The sequence below is a fragment of the Pleurodeles waltl genome, chromosome 6 (genome assembly GCF_031143425.1).
Source record: "Pleurodeles waltl isolate 20211129_DDA chromosome 6, aPleWal1.hap1.20221129, whole genome shotgun sequence".
Lineage (NCBI taxonomy): Eukaryota > Metazoa > Chordata > Amphibia > Caudata > Salamandridae > Pleurodeles > Pleurodeles waltl.
This window is the reverse complement of record NC_090445.1, coordinates 352,909,683-352,930,234: the sequence shown is the minus strand read 5'-3', so window position 1 is coordinate 352,930,234 and position 20,552 is coordinate 352,909,683.

Here is a 20,552-nt window from a genome sequence, read left to right as displayed (position 1 = left end):
TCAGCTCAGCTGCCTATGGGCTTTGACATGATATAAGACATTGCATTTTGTATTCAGCTCAGCTGCCTATTGGCTTTGACATGACACTAGACATTGCATTTGATATTTAGGTTAGCTGCCTATTGCCTTTAACATGACATTGCATTTGATATTTAGGTTAGCTGCCCATTGCCTTTAACGTGGAGTTAGACATTGCAGTTGAGAATCCAAGCTGTATTTTTCCAAGCTGTGTTTTTGCACCAGAGAACCAAGATGTTTTTCTCACAGTAGACTAGACATGATAAGAGAGAGTACATGGGTGTTGTTTTTCTCTCCGCTGGAGCTTGGGAACAGGAGTAGTCTTGGAGACCTGGCCAGTCTCCAAAAGGCTTGCTCAGTTTCCCAGGTCTGAGAGGAGGGGGCACACCTTTGTAACGAATGTAACAGGCTGCAGAGAGTGAGATTCGAATCTGCCGGACCTCGTGCTGGAGCTTGGCGCCAGCTGCCAGCATCCCGTGTGGGTAGATGAAACTCTTTCTCGCGGCTGACAGGGGTCATCAGCTTGCAGACCTTAGAAAGATGTAGCTGTAAATAGTTCCCACACGGTGAAGTATTTGTTTTGCTTTGCATTCAATATCTTATATATATAACCTGCTGTGTATGTTGCAAACTGATATATATTTTGTTTGATTAACGCGTACTTGAAAGCTACTAATTCGTCATTCATAAAAATTGTGGTTGGAGAAGAATTAACAACAATAAAAGTCTTCTTTGACCTCAGAAGTGCATTTTTGTTGTGTTATGTTAGTGCTTTAGAAACTAAATAAGTGGAAAGCACTACAATTGGTACCAGAGGTCGTGGGGTGTCGGTCATTAAGAGGTGATTAAGGGGGTTTGACGAGTTAGTAGATTTCTAAGTGCACACTTTAAAAGTGTAATTGTTTTTGTTGTTTGGAGAGTTACAGAATTTTTTGTTGTTGTTTGGAGAATCACAGTAGCACGGCAGACCATGTCATGTGTTGTTAAACTGCCTGATGGTGCTACGAAAAACTGTGAATTGTTTGTTGTTTGGAGAATCACAGTAGCACGGCAGACCATGTCATGTGTTGTTAAACTGCCTGATGGTGCTAAGAAAAACTGTGAATTGTTTTCTGTTTGGGGAATTACAGAAGAAAATGCATGTGTAGAAAACGTGTGTTTTGGAAGTAATGATGACAGAAAGGTCTGGATACTTTTATCTGCTTACAGAGAAATGCAGGAGAAATGTAGGAAGTTGGAACATGAAAATAGGAATTTACGTGAGCAAATTAGCCTGACTGAAAGTTATAAAAAGGCTGTTTTTGAAGAATCTTTCTTGTCCCATTCCAGTAATGAGGGGGTTAAGACAGCTCCGAGCTGCACTGAGTTTCCGTGTGAGCCAGGGTTTTTGGCAGACAAAATGCATTCCTTAACTGATAACACGGACGAGAGAGACCAGAATGTGATTTACGAGTTACCGTTGCAAAATGCACAAGTAAAACGAAGGATTTTAGAGCAAGACACCCCGAGTTTCATTAGCCTGTTTGATTTTTGGAAAAAGAATATCCCTCATTTGAGTGAAATCCTAACACTTTTATATATGGTCACTGTGAAAAATAATATGCAGCTGCGCGCTTGTGATTTGGCAACTGAAATAATGCAGACTTTAGGTTTTTGCGCAGTGCAAGAAGAAAATACTTATGTACATGTAAATCAAGAACAAGGAAAGAAAATAGTGCCCCTAGCTAGAATCATACAATGGATCTGGTACTTGCAAGACAGGACTAGAGTACCACAGGTAAAAGAGTTATCAATGAAGTTGTGTGCACCATTTGAATTTGTGTCTACTGAAGATAAAAAGCATGTTTGTTTTACTAATGATTCTTTGACTGAAATGTTGTTTTCTGGCACAGTAGAAGGAACAGCGTTGTATAATGTGTGTCAGATTTTAAAGCAAGAGCTACGTGAGATGTGTCATTTTTATGCTGATTTTTGGTTCATTGCTAATGTTTTAGCACCTAACTGGTTCAATTACCTTGCAGATGTTAATGAGAAAAATTCAGAGAGAGAAGTGTACACCCAGAATTCTGCCTTAGTGGGGATGGCTAAGTGGGTGCCCCAGAAATGTGAACAGCTGAGAGAAAAAGCCACTTACAGGTGGGCAGAGATGAGAGAGATGCACATTCCCCTAGATTTGATAAAAACTGTGCAGCACGCACAAAAGCAATCTGTCATGCAAGCAGTCACAGAGCAGTTGGGGAGAGGAAAGTTACCAGATCAGAAATGGCAAATTGATCAGGTTTTAGGGAAAGTGATTGTTGCAAATTACCAAGGAAAAATCGAAATTATGCTGATACCTAGAAAAGAATCTGATTCATTCATACAAATTGGAGACAGAATGGCCCAAATTGGCAAAAATGCAGTGAATGGAGGTTTGGTAAAGAATGAGTCTGCCCCAGCTCTTCTGACAGTGCAAGAAAAGGGAAGCTGTGGCGCAGCAGATAAAAACCTCAGTGCTGATGTGTGGGCTGAAGCCCCAAGTGATCCTCCAGAACCTGCAGAAAATATAACAAAGGGCCTCAAAAACGTCCTGCTGATTATAAAACAGGGAAAGAAAGAGGAAGGGTGCAGTTTAAATGAAAAATGTTATTTGCAAGAAAAGTCATACTTGTGTCTTTTGCAGATCCTACCACGTTTCGCCACTGTCCCTGAGTGTGCTGTGTGGTCCCCCTTCCGGTGTGTGCGTGTGGGGTCGGGGAAGGGACCGAATCCCCAACCTGAACCTGGCTGAGTAAAGTGCCAGCACCATGGATCCATTTTGCGCAAACTGCGCCTTCAGTTCAAGTTCAACTTGTTTGATTGCATTCTTCCAATGGAACTAAGCTGTGTTTTTTTTTTTTTCCCTCTCGTATGGAACTCTGACTTTTGCTTATCTTCCAGCAAACCTTTCAGGTGGACCGTGCACCTTTACATGAGCAGAACTCATGCCACATCAAATTGCTAACACTGTTGAATTAGAGACTCATTCAGAGTATAAAAATTGCCCAGTCTTTTCTATGTAGATGTATCTGATGTGAAAGGTTATGAAATCAATGTGTTAATTCACTTCTATTGCTTTACAGGGATTGCTTTGATCATAATGTTTTTTTTTTTTGTGCCGATGTTTTTTGTTTTTGTTTGAAACAAGAGATATGTGAAACAAAAATTCATTGGTCAAAGGGCGGAATGTACTGCCATTTGATAAAGTTTGTTTTGACCAATGACTTTGTGTTTCACCACTGCGCATATTAGTTGCTCAATGTTCACCAGTAGCACATGGTATGTTTTGTTCAGTTTAGCCGCCTATGGGCTTTGACATGGCATTAGCCATTGCTTTCTGTATTCAGTTTAGCCGCCTATGGGCTTTGACATTGCATTAGTGCCTATTGGCTTTGACATGATATTATACATTACACTTTGTATTCAGCTCCGCTGCCTATTGGCTTTGACATGATATTATACATTGCATTTTATATTCAGCTCAGCTGCCTATTGGCTTTGACATGATATTATACATTGCATTTTGTATTCAGCTCAGCTGCCTATGGGCTTTGACATGATATAAGACATTGCATTTTGTATTCAGCTCAGCTGCCTATTGGCTTTGACATGACACTAGACATTGCATTTGATATTTAGGTTAGCTGCCTATTGCCTTTAACATGACATTGCATTTGATATTTAGGTTAGCTGCCCATTGCCTTTAACGTGGAGTTAGACATTGCAGTTGAGAATCCAAGCTGTATTTTTCCAAGCTGTGTTTTTCCACCAGAGAACCAAGATGTTTTTCTCACAGTAGACTAGACATGATAAGAGAGAGTACATGGGTGTTGTTTTTCTCTCCGCTGGAGCTTGGGAACAGGAGTAGTCTTGGAGACCTGGCCAGTCTCCAAAAGGCTTGCTCAGGTTCCCAGGTCTGAGAGGAGGGGGCACACCTTTGTAACGAATGTAACAGGCTGCAGAGAGTGAGATTCGAATCTGCCGGACCTCGTGCTGGAGCTTGGCGCCAGCTGCCAGCATCCCGTGTGGGTAGATGAAACTCTTTCTCGCGGCTGACAGGGATCATCAGCTTGCAGACCTTAGAAAGATGTAGCTGTAAATAGTTCCCACACGGTGAAGTATTTGTTTTGCTTTGCATTCAATATCTTATATATATAACCTGCTGTGTATATTGCAAACTGATATATATTTTGTTTGATTAACGCGGACTTGAAAGCTACTAATTCGTCATTCATAAAAATTGTGGTTGGAGAAGAATTAACAACAATAAAAAGTCTTCTTTGACCTCAGAAGTGCATTTTTGTTGTGTTATGTTAGTGCTCTAGAAACTAAATAAGAGGAAAGCATTACATTCACACATGGAAGTCACAGGAGCCTGACTAGGTGTAGATTGCTCTTACCACTGGTGGGGTTGGGATGCCACTTAGCCTGCCTCACAAAGGGTCCTTGCCTACAAAGCTCGCCCTAGCCTAGGGGAACCCACTGTCCAGCTTCCCCACCCAGACACATCCAATGCGTGCAGAGTCAGATGGATGTGACGGTACTCACCCCCTTGTGGCTGCTGTGATGCCCTCAAGCACCCATCCAACTCCGGATACACCACAACCAGGATCCGGAACATCAGGGGGTTCATGGTGCGACGGGCACCCCTCCCACGTTGGGAGGCCATCCCCAGCTGGGCCTCCACCGTCTTCTTGCTCCAGCATCGAATGTCCTCCCATCTTTTACAGCAGTGGGTGCTCCATCTGTGGTGGACCCCCAGGGTCCGGACGTCCTTGGCGATGGCACACCAAATATCCTTCTTCTGGTGGGCACTGACCTAGAGGAATAGTACAGGGGAAAATGTAAACCTTTACCCGTCTGGACCGGCACAGTCATTGCCCAACGTTCCCACCCTTGCCCTGACGCACATACACTCACCATCCGATCATGCAGGCCTCATCTCCCCCCGTATCTTCCATCCACACCACTCTGAACAGGCATTGCCCATACAGCATGCTCACAGTGTACTCACCTGTTTGTCTGGAGGACCATAGGGTAGCGTGTACTGGGGGAGGACCCCATCCACTAGTTTATCCAACTCCTCCGATGTGAAGGCAGGGGCCCTTTCCCCAGACACATGAGCCATCGTCGCTTCCAGACTGAGGTCACAGCAGCAGCTGCAGTGTAGGACCTCTCCTGTTGAAGATCACATATCAAGTGAGTGAACAGACAGAAAATGGCGGTCACATCTGCGGCGGTGCGTACCGTCACCGCCGGCATACATCGTCATTGGCTCCTGGAACCCATAGGGCCCAATGTTAACCAATGCAGGATTGCGCCGCGGTCTTCGACCGCCTACTATGACGGTGTACAACGCCAGCGCAGTTACCTCATATTCCCTTGTCCCACATTACAGGTCAGGCAGCCGCCATTTCAGGGGGCCACATGGCATTAATTTTAAATGCGTCACACATATCTAGGCCTTGCATATACACAGAGACAGGCACATAGCGTATTGACAAATGTGTGCAATAAAATTATTTTTTACTTCCTTAGTGTTGGCTGACTCTGTGCTCGCTGTTCTCATCTATAGGGCACGTCCGCTTGGGCAGGTGAGGAGATGGCGGCATCCTCCGGTGTACAGACCGCTGGTGGACCTGTCGACAATGGAAGAGTGACATGTAATAGTCACCTACAGACTTGATTGTGCCACAATCGAGGAACTGTGTGACCAGTTTGAGCCATACCTGATGTCAGCTATCCGCCATCCCACAGGAATCCCCCCTCTAGTGCAGGTCCTGTCAGTACTCCATTTCCTGGCAAGCGGGTCTTTTCAAACAACAGCGGCCATAGCATCACGAATGTCCCAGCCAATGTTCTCTAACGTGTTGTCCAGAGTGTTGTCTGCCCTGCTGAAACACATGCACAGATACATCGTGTTCCCTCAGGTGGAGGATTTGCCTACAGTGAAAGGTGACTTCTATGCCCTGGGACATATCCCCAACATCATAGGTGCCATTGATGGGACACATGTGGCCTTGGTCCCCCCCGCAGGAGTGAACAGGTGTACAGAAACCAGAAGAGCTACCATTCAATGAATGTGCAGACGGTGTGTTAGGCCGACCAGTACATCTCCCATGTGAACGCCAAGTTTCCTGGCTCAGTGCATGACGCTTACATTTTGAGGAATAGCAGCATCCCTTATGTGATGGGGCAACTCCAGAGGCACCGTGTGTGGCTAATAGGTGAGGGCAAGGACCCTATACCCTGTGAATAGTTGTCTGGGTCTGGGGTTGTCCCTAAGGGTTAGTGTGTGTCTAACAGATTTCCCTCGACATTTACAGGCGACTCTGGTTACCCCAACCTGTCATGGCTACTGACCCCAGTGAGAAATCCCAGGACAAGGGAAGAGGAACGATACAATGAGGCACATGGGCTAACTAGGAGAGTGATAGAAAGGACCTTCTGCCACTTGAAGGCCAGGTTCCGGTGCCTCCATATGACAGGTTGTTACCTATACTACTCACCAAAGAAGGTGTGCCAGATCATCGTGGCCTGCTGTATGCTGCACAACTTGGCTTTGCGACAACAGGTGCCTTTTCTGCAGGAGGATGGTCCAGAAGGAGGTCTTGTGGCAGCTGTGGAGCCTGTGGACAGTGAAGAAGAGGAGGAAGAAGAAGAGGACATAGACAACAGAAACAACGTGATCCAGCAATACTTCCAGTGAGACAGAGGTAAGAAGACATCACTGCCTCCTACATCTGATAAAATTGTTAGACCTATCATCTGTCTGTCACTTTCACCCAGTGTATGGACCCTGAATTGTCACTTTGCCTTTCCATTTCATAGACGTTGGTCTCACTGTGTGACCTCTGCTATGTTACCAAGGGTAGGTCGCTCCCCCTGCCGCTGCAGCTCCTCCAGCTCCTCCAGGTTCCTGAGACCCACCTCGCAGTAAGTACCCCCCACCTCCCAGCCCCTCGCCCTGCCCCGTGCTACTCACCCTCTCTCCTGCTCCTGCTTCTTTTCTTCCTCTCTGTTCTTCCTCCTCGCTCCTCTTCTGTAATCTTCTTCTGTACTCTTCTTTTCCCCGTCTTCTCTCTTCTTCTGTGTGCTTCTCAGCCTCTCCTGTCACCTCTCTTCTTCTTCATCTTCTTCTGTGGTCTTCTGTCTTCTGTATCTTCTTCTGTGATCTGTCTCCTGCTTCTTCGTCTTCTGTATCTTCTTCTGTGATCTTCTGTCTCCTGCTCCTTCGTCCTCTGTCTTCTGTTCTTCTGTTCTTCTGTTCTTCTGTTCTTCTGTCTTCTGTTCTTCTGCTTTCTCCGTCCTCCGTCTTCTGTTTCTTCCCGCGCCTGCCCTCCTGCTCCTGCCTCATCCCCCTCCCTCACTCGCCTCCCCCTCTCTATCACCCCTATCTACCCCGTTCGCTATCTGCCTCCCTCACTCCTCCTATCTACCAATCTACCTATCTCTCTATCTCACTATCTAACTCCCTCACTCACCACCTCCTCCTATCTACCTATTTTTCTATCTCTCCACCTATTTCTCCATCTATTTCTCTATCTCTCCCCCCCTTCCCACCACCCCCTCTGTTACCTATCTTCCTATCCTATCACTCTACCTCTCACCCACCTCTACAACCCCCCTCCCCTATCTTCCCAACCCTACTCCTATCTCTCCCCCTAATCTCCTAAACCTCCTAACACTCACCCCACTCCACCCTTAAACCCCCCTTCCCCCAGCTGTTCTCACTCTACCTGTCCCCCCCTCCCTCGCGCTTTCCTGCCGCGACCTCCTGCACGCCCCCGCCCCCCAGCTCCCATTCGCCCCCAGCTGACCCCTCCTCCCTCTTATGGCGGCCGCTGCACGTCTGCGTGCAGCGGGCGCGCCAGAGGCGCACCAGAGGCAAGCCCGTCTGCACCCGTCCGCGCCTGGCCCGCGCCCAGCACCACAACCCCTGGTCCCCAGCTCTCCCAAGCCCCGCTGATCCGCTACGACCCCACCACCCTCCACGCCCTCAACCCAGGGCGCTCCAACACCTGCTTCCAAGCTCACCCCAAATGCACCCATGGACCCTTCGCCTGCAACTCCTGCAAACGCATCTTCCACCACGCAACTACCACGACCACCAGCCCACGCGCCATCAACCACCTCAAGTGCATCCTGGTCAACGCTCGTTCTGTCCACAAGCACGCCGTTGAACTCTGGGACCTCCTGGACTCCACAGCACCGGACGTCGCCTTCATCACGGAGACCTGGATGAACGCCTCTTCGGCCCCAGACATCGCCACTGCCATCCTCGAAGGCTACAAGATCTCCAGAAAAGACCGCACCAACCAAGTAGGAGAAGGTATCGCCATCGTCTTCAAAGACTCCATCAGTGTCACCACCTCCACCGAAGACACCCCTCTCGCCGCTGAACATCTGCATTTTCAGATTTGCACTGACCCCAGGACCACCCTCAGAGGATCCCTCGTCTACCGTCCCCCCGGACCGCGCGCCCCTTTCAGAGACTCCATCGCCGACTTCATCTCCCCGCACGCCCTCGCCTCGCCGGACTACATCATCCTAGGCGACCTCAACTTCCATCTGGAACAAAACAACGACCCCAACACCACCGCCCTGCTCGACAACCTCGCCAATCTCGGCCTCAAGCAACTGGTGAACACCGCCACCCACATCGCCGGACACACTCTTGACCCTATCTTCTCCGCCAGCAAACACATCTTCTTTAGCCACACCTCAGCTCTACACTGGACCGACCACAGCTGTGTCCATTTCACATTCCGACGCGAGACCCGCCACCTCCGCACTCAACCCATCCCTCGTCGACAGTGGAACAAAATCCCCGAAGAGCAACTCTTCTCCGCACTCGCTGTCAACCAACCCACCCTCACCACCGACCCCAACGACGCAGCCCTCAGCCTCTCGAACTGGATCTCCAACTGCGCAGACAACCTTGCTCCCCTCGGATGCACGCATCAACAGGCCATCACCAAAAAACCTCTCTGGTTCACTGACACCCTCAAAGAATCGAAGAAAACTTGTCGCGCCCTTGAGAAGGCCTGGAGCAAGGACCACACCGCCGACACCATGACCGCCCTCAAAAACGCAACCCGCGAACACCACCACCTGATCCGCGCTGCCAAAAGGAACTTTTTCACCGACAGACTGGACAAAAACAGCCACAACAGCAGAGAACTTTTTAGCATCGTCAAAGAGTTCTCCAACCCCAACGCCAACGCCGTCACGCCCTCACAAGACTTGTGCAACTCCCTCGCCACCTTCTTCCATCGCAAGATCAGCGACCTCCAAGACAGCTTCGGACACCAGACCCAACCAAGCATCACCGAACCCACACCCCCGACCATCACCCTCAACGACTGGACCCACATCAACACTGAAGAAACCAAAACCACCATGAACTCTATCCACTCCGGCGCCCCATCGGACCCCTGCCCTCACTTCATCTTCAATAAAGCCGACGACATCATCACCCGCACCTCCAGGCCGTCGAAGTCAACGCCCTTCTAAAGAAACCTACGGCTGACCCGATCGACCTGAAAAACTTCCGCCCCATCTCGCTCCTCCCCTTCCCCACCAAGGTAATAGAGAAGACCGTCAACAAACAGCTGACCACCTTCCTGGAAGACAACAACCTGCTCGACCCTTCACAAAACGGATTCCGAACCAACCACAACACTGAAACCGCCCTCATCTCAGTCACAGACGACATCAGAACCCTGATGGACAACGGTGAAACAGTCGCCCTCATCCTCCTCGACCTCTCGGCTGCCTTCGACACCGTCTGTCACCGCACCCTAATTACCCGCCTCCGCTCCACCGGGATCCAAGGCCAGGCCCTGGACTGGATCGCCTCCTTCCTCTCAAACCGATCTCAAAGAGTTTACCTCCCACGTTTCGCTCAGACCCCACCGAGATCATCTGCGGCGTACCTCAAGGCTCATCGCTCAGCCCGACACTCTTCAATGTCTACATGAGCCCCCTCGCCGACATCGTACGCAAGCACGACATCATCATCACCTCCTACGCCAACGACACCCAACTTATACTTTCCCTCACCAAGAACCCCGCCAGCGCCAAGACCAACCTACAAGAGGGCATGAAGGACGTCGCAGATTGGATGAGGCTCAGCCGCCTAAAGCTGACCTCTGACAAAACGGAAGTCCTCATCCTCGGCAACACCCCGTCCACTTGGGATGACTCCTGGTGGCCCACGGCCCTCGGCATCGCACCGACCCCCGCAGACCACGCCCGCAACCTCGGCTTCATCTTGGACCCTCTTCTCACCATGACCAAGCAAGTCAACGCCGTGCCCTCCGCCTGCTTCCTCACCCTCCGCATGCTCCGCAAGATCTTCCGCTGGATCCCCGCCGACACCAGAAAAAACGTGACCCACGCCCTCTTCACGAGCCGCCTGGACTACGGCAACACCCTCTATGCTGGGACCACCGCCAAACTCCAAAAACGCCTGCAACGTATTCAAAATGCCTCGGCCCGCCTCATCCTCGACGTATCCCGCAACAGCCACATCTCCGCACACCTGAGACACCTGCATTGGCTCCCAGTCAGCAAAAGGATCACCTTCCGACTTCTCACCCACGCACACAAAGCCCTCCACAACAAGGGACCGGAATACCTCAACCGTCGCCTCAGCTTCTACACCCCGACCCGTCTCCTCCGTTCCTCTGGCCTCGCGCTCGCTGCCGTCCCTCGCATCCGCCGCTCCACGGCGGGTGAGAGGTCCTTCTCCTTCCTGGCAGCCAAGACCTGGAACACCCTCCCCACCAGCCTCAGGACCACCCAGGACCACTCCGCATTCCGGAGACTCCTCAAAACCTGGCTTTTCGAGCAGCAGTAACCCCCACTTCCCCCTAGCACCTTGAGACCCGCACAGGTGAGTAGCGTGCTTTATAAATGTTAATGATTTGATTTGATTTGATTTGATTACCTCATGGACTAGATCTGTGTGACATAGGTATTTTGACAATGGAATGGACATTGCTCTTTTCCTCAGTTATTGCAAATACACATTTGTGAAAGCACAGACTGACTCCAGATTGTTTTGTGATTCAAGGGTGTTTACTTAAGTGCTAAATAGCGGAGGGGGTTGGAAAATGGTCAGGGGTGATGGTGAAGGAATGTCCATGGCAGAGTCCAGTTATTTGTCTCAGAGGTGCATTGTCCAAAGGGGCATAGGAAGTGGAGCTAGGGCAGTTTAAGGATGGACAGGGTGACAAAGTGGGACAGAAGGATGACATTCAAGGTGCTCTCATTTCTTGGCAGGGGTCTTGGCATTGTTCTCTGTCTTTTTCCTGGATCTCAGGGACCGCTTGCGGGTGGTTCTCCATCTGCAGGGGGTGGGGTGCTGGTGTTGTGGTCCTGTGGCAGTACCTCCTGTCCACTAGCACCGGCGGAGGTGGTTTGCAGTTTATCGTCCAGGCTAGTGTCAGGGGCCCCTTGTTGTGCCACAGTGTCCCTCCTGGTGTTCACAAGGTCCTTCAGCACCCCTACAATGGTGCCCAGGGTGGTGTGATGGACTTGAGATCCGCCCTGAACCCCAAATACTGTTCCTCCTGCAGCTGATGGGACACTTGGACTCCTGAAACTTGGCCAGTACCGTTGCCATAGTCTCCTAGGAATGATGGTACGCTCCCATGATGTTGGAGAGGGCCTCGTGGAGAGTGGGTTCCCTGGCCCTGTCCTCCCCCCGTCGCACAACAGACCTCCCAGTTCCCCGGTTTTCCTGGGCCTCTGTCCCCTGAACTGTGTGCCCACTGCCCCAAGGTCCCTGCTGTTCTAGGGGTGGTGGGTTTGCCTGGGTTCCCTGTAGTGGTGGACACACTGCTGCTTGAGGTGTCCTGGGGACAGAGGTATGGGCCCGCTGCTGTCATCCCTCAGACAGGTTTCTGCCGTACTACTGCTTGACCAGCTCAGGCAGAAGAAGGCAGAACAAATGATTTCCTGTGGGAGAGGGAGGTAACACCCTCCATTGGAAATCGGTGTTACATGGGTTGGGAGGGGTAGCCTCCACAAGCCACATGTATACTTTGAAGGGCACGTTTGGTGCCCTCCTTGCATAAACCAGTTTGCACCAGTCGAGGGACCCCCCAGTCCCTGCCTTGGCAAAAAATTGGACAATGGAAAGGGGAGTGACCACTTCTCTGTCCATCACCACCCCAGGGGTGGTGCCAAGAGCGCCTCCAGGTGACCACTTGATTCTGCCATCTTGAATCCAAGATGGGCAGAGGCCCCTGGGAGCATATGAGTGGCCAGGTCAGGCAGGTGATGTCACAGCCCCTTATAGGTGGTCACCATGCTAGGTGACTAATACCCCTTTACTGGGCTACTTAGGGTCTCCCTCTTCGTTTGTTCCTCAGATGTGATGTGCAAGATTATAGCATTGTTGACTTCATCTTCTGACCACTGGAACTGCAACTAGACCCTCTAGGAACCCACAATCTGCAACTACAGCAATGGCAACATTGTTTCTCGTGCTACTTCCAGCAGCTTCAACATTTCCCCGGCTGTGTATCCACTGAGGGTAGACAGTCTTCAGCCAGCACAAGAAGCAAGAAGGAATCTCACTTGGAGTGAAGGAGGCACTCCCCTGCATCAGCAGGCACCAACTGCATTGAGACAACCAGCTGCATGGATCTTCTCTCCTCCAGGGCTGCATGGATCCTGCATCACAGGTGGGGCCAGCTTTGTCCTGTCTACCAGCTATCCAACTTGGGATACGGTAATCTCTTGCCTTTCCTTTCAGGACAGTACCCCTGTGCATCGCAACTCTTGCAGCTACCAAGGCTTGTTTGTTCCTCCTTAAATGGATCTTTAGGTTCCGCGTAGCCCCAGCCCCAGTACTTCTTCCTGCAATGCAGTCTCCTGTATGATGCTCCAGCAATGTGGGACACTTCACCAGGCATGCTTAGTGGGCCTCACTGCGACTCCTGTGCCTTCTGCCTGTGGGTCACCTGTAGGAGCTGCCTCCTCTTCTTGTGACTCTCTGAGCTGCTGAGGGTCACCCAGGACTTCCCCCCTTGGATCAAGTCCCCTGGACCTTGCTGGTCCTCCTTAGCCTTGCAAAACCTTCTTCTCTAACTCTTGCATTTGCCAAGGCTTGTTGGTGGTTTACCAGCACCAGTGATAGACTGCATCACGACCGCCGACATGGGACATCACTTGCATCACTTCTGGAACTCCTCTTCTGCTCCTGTGTTGCACTGCTGACCTTCTTGAGTTGAGTTGGCCCAAATCATGGTCATACTTGAAATAAGGAGAGATTAAAAAACACATATGCAATTATCATGTAAACCCGATAAAAACCTTTAAACCTTTATCAGAAATAAAATGTTGGCATTAGACTGTAATGCTCAAAACAGACCCTAGAGGGTACCACACCAAAAACATATTTTGTAAGAAACATGGTCTTGTATCCATACAATCAGGGCCTAGAGGACATAAGCACATAAAAAGAAAACAACGGAAAATAATGGAGTGTAACCATATACTTAACCCCTATAGGACATAGTACATTATACATTTTCAGGGCTAGCAAGCCTACGTCAGTGATATTACAGACAAGGCCCTTGAAACACAAAGGGACATATTTAAAAGAAAATGGCACATCGGTCCCAATGCGCCACTATTCTTGGGTTGCCCCTGCCCCACCTAGTCATACCATGGTTGTGCCATGTTTACAATACAGCGCACCATGGCGGTCGTTAGGAGAATAGCATCAAAAATGTTGACACTAGTGCAGCAAAACACAGGCAGGCCCATTGATTGAAATGGGTGCATAATTTTAACATCTGCTTTAAGCAGGCGTAAAAAATGACAGAACTATGGCGCACTGAAATGTTGTAAATTTCACTGCACCATTTTTTCAGGCCTCCTTGCGCGTCGGAACCCCCCCCTTTGCATACATTATGCCTTAGACAGGCATAATGTTGTGCAAGGTTTTACAAAGTGACACAATACAAGCATTGCACCACTTTGTAAATACGGCGCAGGAGAAAGGCCTCCTTAACGGCACCTTAGTGTAAAAAATATGACACTAGGGCAACACAAGGTGGTGCTAGCGGCTTGTAAATAAGCTCCCAAAATACTCCTAGCTATAAAACAAAAGTTCCAACCATGGGAGAGCTTACAAAGACACAGAATGGTGAGAAGGGTTATTATTTTGGGGTCCCCACTAACCTAGTGTGGGGACCCAGAGATGATGTAGACAGAAAGAGCATGGGGTAGTGAATGTTTCCAAGATGGTCCCATTGTCCTATGGCCACCACAGTCTGAGTTATGAGCAAAAATGTTTTGTAAAATGCTCTATGTGTCAAGTTTCCCGAGTGCAGTGAATATTGTAGTATTGGCTCTTCCAGTGTGTCGGGAGAGCCACTTTGAGGATTTCTGTGTTTTAAAATGAAGAATTTTCCAATTACAAGTGTTTTTTTTAAGCTATGGAGCGTGAATGGGAGAGTCAAAAGCAAAATTAAAATGATTAGGTAACAGTGTGAACAATGTGATGCGCTTCAATACCACTGATCAAGTTTGCGTTGTTCACACAGTAAGTGCCATGACTGCCATGGAGAGTGAATTAAAGAGAGACCAAAGAAACAAGTGAATGTCAAATGTGGAAAAGTGCATATGAACACAATGGCTTACTGACAAACACATACCTCAGAACACGAGCTGAGGCAGGCAGCAATTAAGAAAGAGTTCCCCTAAACAACAGAAAAAAAATTCAAGGCATAAGGAAACTGTACTTGACAGGTGCTCCTCAGCCAAACACTTTTTATAGTCCCATCCAATATAGGCTGGGGACTCTAGTACTTCATTTTGGGGGGGAGGTTGCACTTGACGACTCTGTTGGTAGTGACCCCATCCTCTTGGAGCCAGAATAAAGCTGTATGCTGGCCCCAGGAGGACACTGGCAAGCCCCACAGGGCACTTTGGGGTGCTCCCCTATTGCCCCCTACATATTTGCTGAGCAGCTCTGCTGCTGCCGGGGAGAGACACATTCTCCTTCCCCGTGTTTGCTGTTGGGTTTCTACTACGTAGCCTCATTTCATGTTTCTTTTGCTCAGGGTGCTTTGTCCTAACCAGGCACTCCGCGTGCACCACTCATTGCGGAATAGCCTTGAGAGTCCACCCCAGACTGTACCGAGGCAGCTCCCCGTGTGACAGGCACCATAAAGTGTGGCCACAGGAACTTACAGACACATTCTGGACTGCTCACTTCTGGGGGCAGATACATTGTTTTTGGCTGCACTTCCCGCTTGACAAGGAAGCGGGGAAGGAACGCCACACAGGACAGTGAGGCAGCACTCCCCCTCCTCCTGCAGCATTGGGCCCCAGAGATGAAGTCCTGGTCCCCTTCCCGCCTTCACAGGTTTCACTGGCTCCCTGTGCAAACTTTTCACTTTGTTGTCACTCTGGGCTTCGCTCCCTTCTTGCACAGAAGCCCAGTCTTTGCCCCAACTGGTCCTCAGGAGGTAAAAGAGGTTCAGGTTCCTTGGTCCTGGGGACTGCCCCTTTTGTCCTAGGGTCAATCAGAGTTAGAGTTCTGGGGCTAGATGGCAGACTGAGGGTTCCTCTTTCTAATTGTCCATGGTGGCTGCCTTCATTTCCAGCGTTTCACAGAAAAGTACAACCAAGAGAGAGCTCTCTCCCCTGTGCAGGACATTTAAGTGGGGGGCAGGAGTGTCCAGAAGAACAGTGCGTTTGGCCTATCCTGATATGCCACATCACCTTGCCTCCCCTGTCCCAACCTTCTTGCACAGTCTACTGGGATAGCTCAAAATGGTGTCACCAGGAGTCACTTGTCACATGTGCTCTGAGGGTCTCAGGTCCCCCGGCACGCTGACATCACTGCCAGGGCCTTCCCCAGCCAATCTTCAAAGGAGTTCTCCCTCCTGATTGCCTCCTGAGGTGTGGACTTACTCCTTTCTTGAGTTGACTGGGTCAGGCCCTGTTCCTGGCACAGGATAACAGCTGGCTGGTTGATGCAGAGCAATTCTTCCACTCCTTTCCTCCTTCGGAGCTGACTTGAGCACTGTTAATTGCTTCCTTTCATGGGTGAGGCCTTTGCTCCTGCAACTGGAAGAAACGCAGTAAACCCAGCCCAGCAGGGTCACAAAAAGCCTGGACTCTGATCCTGAGCTGACTCAGAGAAATAAGACATTCCTGGATGACCCATAAGCTGTACAGGTATGCTTTTGAACTTTACAGAATTGTTCTTTTCTCATAGGATACAGTGTACATTGGTGCAAGTCTGCAGTCTGTAGACCAAGTGGGACCAGAGCGGTGCCCTACGGCAGCCTTTCCCTTAGGTATATAATGGAGTGTCACTACAAGACAGTAAAGCACTCTGGCTTTCCCTAAATCTGTACACCCACATGATAGGCCTTTTCCTGGTCACTGCTCAACTTTGCATAGTCCCTTCTGCACCAGGCTATCTGTGCGCAATTCCTGGGATGTTCATGACAGGAGCCTCCCATGCCCTGACACATTTGGACACATGTGTGCTGACATGTTCACATGTAGCCAACCAAGTGCCTCTTACCCTTACTATGTCGTAGTGGCCTTATCTTTAAAAGCGGACACTGGTTGTAAACATGCACAGTCTAGTTTACCATGATTTTGCTGTGGGTGAGTCACAAGTTATGAGGCTCCCCCACAGTACAAGCTCAAAAAACAGGTGACCAAAAACTGAAAAATACAGGTGAATTAGAAGATCAAAACTACTTTTCACAGATGTGTCTGGTCCCCATAGAAAAGTGCTGCATAACTACTTGTAGTGAGTCTGTAGCAAGGGAAGGAAGAGCAGAACCTCTGTGCAAATCAAAGGCCTGTCTTTGAAGTGTCTTCCCCTTTAAAGGCACACATAGGTGTAAGTACAGGACCTCTGACACTCCAGGACCTGTTAATACTCTTCCAGGAAGAAGGAGTGCCGTGCTGCGAAAGGACAACCACTCTGCTGGGTTGTTACTTTGCTGGACTCCTGTGCTTCCCTGCTACCTGTTGTTCTATTGCCTGTGTGAGAAGGATTGTAATTGCATCACTTGAACCCAGAGTGATTCCAATGGCTACCTGGCTGGCCTCCTAATCTGAAGTCTCAAGGACATAAAAGGCTTCCATCCACCCTTCATCTGCACCTGGACTCTGCCCTCTGTGAGTCTGCCCTGCCAAGTGGTGCCACCCCAGTCCTGGACTCCTGGAAGTAGGCCTAAGGTGTTTGCTCCAGCGGAACCGATGCATTCTCTGCTGAACCAATACATTGCCTCAGCTGAGCGGTGCCTCTTTGAGCAAAACTGACCCATCACTGCTGCTACCTGGATTGGACCTAATGCATCACCTTCAGAACCACCACTGTGCAGCGCTTTTCCCTGGTGTAAGTTCCTCGCATCTTCTTTGACAGCATCCTCAACGACGATGCTGAACTCATCAAAGCTCGCCCACTCTTTGGAATTGAAGCATTGCTTTGACTGCACAATGACTTCTCAATACTGCTCTTCATATCACAAGCACCGTTGACCAGATTCTCATTGTAGACGCATCAGGACATCACATCCCATCCTTGCCACATTCTGGAACTGGGGCAACGCCTCTGTTGCGTTGTGCACCTTTGACCCGAATCCACTCAATGATCTGCAACCTCAGATTACAGTACTTTTGTTCAGCAGGCCTAACTGGGTCCCTTTAGCTTGTCCACGCGCCATCGAGGTTGGGCTGAACTTTTGCCCAGTGTGACCAGATAAACTACTTTTAGCGCTTTACACTTCTTTGCAATATTTTTACCTAAAAATTAAAAAAATATCTCAGGTTCTACTTATTGGATTTTTGTCAGGCTGGTCTTGTTTTATTTATTAAAGCCAGATCTATTTTTTTTGCTGTGCGTGTGGTCTTTTAGGGTGGTGTTTTCACTATATTACTGTTTGAATTGTTGCACAACTACTTTATAAACTGCCTCTAAGTGTAGCCTAACTGCTCTGTGTCAAGCTATCTGAGGGTGATCAAATATTAATTTAGGGTTTGCCTGACACTTACCCTGACTAGGACTGTGGTTGCTGTAGGACTAAGGTTACCACTCCAGTCAACCAACAACCCAATTGCTAACATAGGTGATCAGCAGGACGTGTGATTGTACAGTGCCAGCCAGACGATGGTGTACGCTACCAATCCAGTCCTAAGACCAATTCAAATTTGTAAATGTTCTTCAAGTGGCTTTTTTGTTTTATTTGTTTTACAAGATCATGTCTCTGGCTTCAGGATCTTCAACTGCAAGAACAGAATTTGCGTTGGGCAAACTTATAACCCATACAGTGGCCCAGCTCAGAGATTTCTGTAAGACGTTTGGGCTTCATGCAAAGAATGCCACAAAGAAAGTGGAGTTACAGGCGGCAATGAGGACGTGGGCAGAAGCACACTCCTGAAAGGATGGCAACACAGCTATGGATGATGGATTAGTGAAGCCTGGGAATGGCTTTTCTGAGGAATCACCTGCAGTGGCTGAGAGTGAATTTCCTGAATGTGAGCTTCCTCTCATGTCAGGAAGCAGTGTCTCTTCCCATGGCCTATCCGAAGAGGAACTAGCAGAGAGGAGGGAGGAGAGAGAATCTAAACTGCAGCTAGCTAAATTAAAACTAGAGGAAAGGAAACTGGCCATTGAGGGAAGAGATGAAGGCTGAAAGGGCCCTAGAAGAGACAAAGTTGTTGTTGGCTCAGATGAAGAGACTAAAAGAGCTGGATATCAAGGCCAGTGATGGTGGCAGCACACCCACAGTACCTGAAAAAGAGAAAAGGGTTCATGTACCTATGGACTGGGTGCCCAGTTATGGGGCATTAAATGACATTGACAAAAAGTTTTCTGCTTATGAAGTAGCACTGAAGGTTCATAGGGTTTCCGAGGAGCACTGAGGGGTGGTATGTAGAAATATATTCCTACTCTGGGGAGGGACACACTTCTGACATTAGAGGTGGGGGACTATAAAAAGCATGCCCCTATGAAGGCTCTTCTAATAGCCAAATGTGTGATGACCTCTGATGAGTATCGCCAAAGATTCTGAAGCTCCCCAACCAATCCTGGGTAGATTTTGTGGATTACTCCAATAAGGCATTGAATAGTTGGGAGTGGAAAGCAAGATTAATGATTTAATTTGAATCATTTAATCATGAGAAAGCACATGTTCATTTTCTGTTTTCCTGAGTTGTGCCAGCACCTAGTTGACAGTAAGTGGACTAATCCCAGTAAGCTTACTGAGAAGGCAAACTTCTGGGCTAGCTCCAGAGTGTCTAGGAAGGTATCTTGGGTGGGGAACTCCCATAAAGGTGGTCAGGGTTCCAACCAGAAAAAAGAGGGAAAATGTTAGAAATTGGATCCTTAGTTGGCAGAGGTATGCACCCAGTCTAGGTAGGGACCACAATCCTAGTCAGGGTAAGTTAGATTCACACTCTAAATTACCCTGTGCTTACCCTCTGGTAGCTTGGCACAGAGCAGTCAGGCTTAATTTAGGAGGCAATGTGTAAAGTATTTGTGCAACACGTAAGTACAGTAACACAGTGAGAGACGCCACAAAAAGACTCACACCAGTTTAAAGAAATAGAGTATATTTATCTAATTAAAACGTGACCAAAATGACAAAAATCCAATAAGTAGAAGTTGAGGACTGTGTTCTTGTTAATCAGGTCTTTTATGATCCCACTATGGACTCAGTAGGCATTTCACAAATAGCGCGGTTTCAAATAGTGCTTCGTAGCAGGTTACTAAGAGTTTGGTGCAGCGGTTTGTGGACAGTTCAACACAACTGACAAGGGCCACTCTCAGGCAGCAGTACCAATGTACGAAGCAGAAGGGTAGAGGTGAGCCTCCAGAGTCACTGATTTCCAAAAGGCAAAGCTCCCAAGATGGCCATATGCTCAATCTGCCACGCTGCTCGCGCTGAGAGTGGCTGGGGCAAAGATGATGATGATGTCTTCACTGAACTTGGTGTTACCCTGGGAACCCGTCAGACTATGGGTGAGGTGAAGTTGCTCGGTATGCAGCTCAGAGGTGTGTGCTTCTCTCCCTTGGAATATGGGTCCTCGCAGAACGGTTGCTGTCTTCCAGGGAAAGCAGGCCTGATACCTGTGTTTTCCACAGGGTGAGGTGCCTGCCTCCTACAAATGAAGCACTGGTTTTCGGGTGAAGCAAAGTGCTCAGTCCCTCAAGTGAGGCAGGTGAAATCTGCTCAGTTTCCTGGTGCTAGACTAGGAGTCCCATGGCAACATTGGTAGAAGGAAGTTTTTGATGGCCTGGAGACTTCCAGGGACAGGGAGCAAGCCAACAAGCCCTTGGAGTTACGTTAGGCTAAGAGGTTGTAGAGTAGGCTCAATCCTTCTCATTGTAAGAGGCAACAGCCAGCAGACCAACACAGGAGAACAAGTTGCAAGGTGGTAGTCCCTCCTGAAAGTACAGCAAATAGCAGGCAGCAGGTCAACACAGCAATGCAAACAGCAAAGTTGTAGTCCCTCCTGGC